We start from the raw sequence: 1,493 nt of genomic DNA on the forward strand, positions 1-1,493 counted from the left end.
GGGCTTGGCTGGCCTCAACTGCAACTTAAGCTTAAGCCTCGCTGGAGCTTCATCCCGAAAAAGAGAGAGAGCCAGGAACTCCAGAATAATCAGAAGAGACCTGCAGCAGAGAAAGGAGTGGGGCCTGAGGAGAACAACTTTGAAGAACACCAAGGTCGGTTGAAGAAAGGAGAGGGGGGAGGAGGAGGAGGACGCAGAGCCCAGGTTCCCATTTTGCAACCTGTGGCAAGAGCCAGGTCAGCTGCCTGCAGCCCGTAGAGTTCACCGGTGGGGCAGGGCCACCTGAGCAGTGGCTGCTCCTGAAGAAGCTGTGACTCTGGGCAGTGTGTGCTAGAGCAGTTCATGTGTGAGGGAGCTGTGACCATGAGCAGACCCAGACTGGAGCTTTGAGGACTTGGGCTGAAGCAGTTTTGTCCATAAGGGAAATGCACAGCTGTGGGCAGACCCACACTTTAGTGGAGGGAATGGTGCCACATGGAAGCAGAGGGAGGCTGGGAGGAGTCCACCCCTGCCCCTAAAGAGAAAAGAGTGGCAGAGACCACACGGGATAAACTGACCGCAGCCCCCATTCCTATCGCCACTGTGCCCCTAGGAAGGAGCCGTGAACAAAGCTGAGCCGAGGAAGAAGGGAAAGGTTGGGAGGAAGATGTTTGACTTTAAGATCTGGTTGTATCTCTCATTGTTCTACTCTGATGCTTTTGGTAACAAAATTAAAATTGTTTTGTTTTTCCTCCTGTGATGTGTCTTTTGCCCATGACCACTGAAGTGGTGAGAAGCCCTCCCAGTCCTTTTTTTGTCTAGACCCTTTCTGGGGCATCATGGTGCTCAGTTGCACACCGGGCCTAAACCACAACAGCAACTGACATCATCTACCTGCACTTGTGCAAAGCACTTTACACTGTCCCACATGACATACTGGTCACTAAACTTGAGAAATGGGATATGATGGACAGATCACCCGCTGGATGAAGAACTGGCTGGATGGTCACACTCGGAGTTGCGGTCAACGGATCAATGTCAAAATGGAGACCACTGATGAGTGGCGGTCCCCAGGAATTGGTACTAGGACCAGTACTGTTCACCATCTTTGTTAGCAACACAGACAGTGGGATCAAGTGCACCCTCAGCAAGTTTGCAGATGACACCAAGCTGTGTGGTGTGGTTGACACCCTGGAAGGAAAAGATCCATCCAGAGGGACCTGGACAGGCTGAAGAGGTGGGCCCATGCCAACCTCATGAAGTTCAACAAGGCCAAGTGCAAGGTCCTGCAGCTGGGTAGGGGCAATCCCAAGCACAAATACAGCCTGGGTGGAGAATGGCTCAAGAGCAGTCCTGAGGAGAAGACATGGGGGTGTCAGACAATGAAAAACTCAACATGAGACGACAAAGTGCGCCTGCAGCCCAGAAGGCCAACAGCATCCTGGGCTGCATCACAAGAAGTGTGGCCAGCAGGGCAAGGGAGGTGATTCTGACCCTCTACTCTGCTCACGTGA

General features: G+C 52.7%; 1 protein-coding gene across 1 annotated transcript in view; it reads right to left on the minus strand.

Moving 5' to 3' along the window:
• Positions 1-1,493, minus strand: part of LOC104539053 (protein diaphanous homolog 2-like) — a gene marked incomplete at both ends in the record, with an annotated part of 25,277 nt that overhangs the window by 10,452 nt on the left and 13,332 nt on the right. The gene's annotated exons all lie outside the window — the stretch shown is intronic.

The sequence above is a fragment of the Mesitornis unicolor genome, unplaced genomic scaffold (assembly GCF_000695765.1).
Source record: "Mesitornis unicolor isolate BGI_N332 unplaced genomic scaffold, ASM69576v1 scaffold20164, whole genome shotgun sequence".
NCBI classification, from domain to species: domain Eukaryota; kingdom Metazoa; phylum Chordata; class Aves; order Mesitornithiformes; family Mesitornithidae; genus Mesitornis; species Mesitornis unicolor.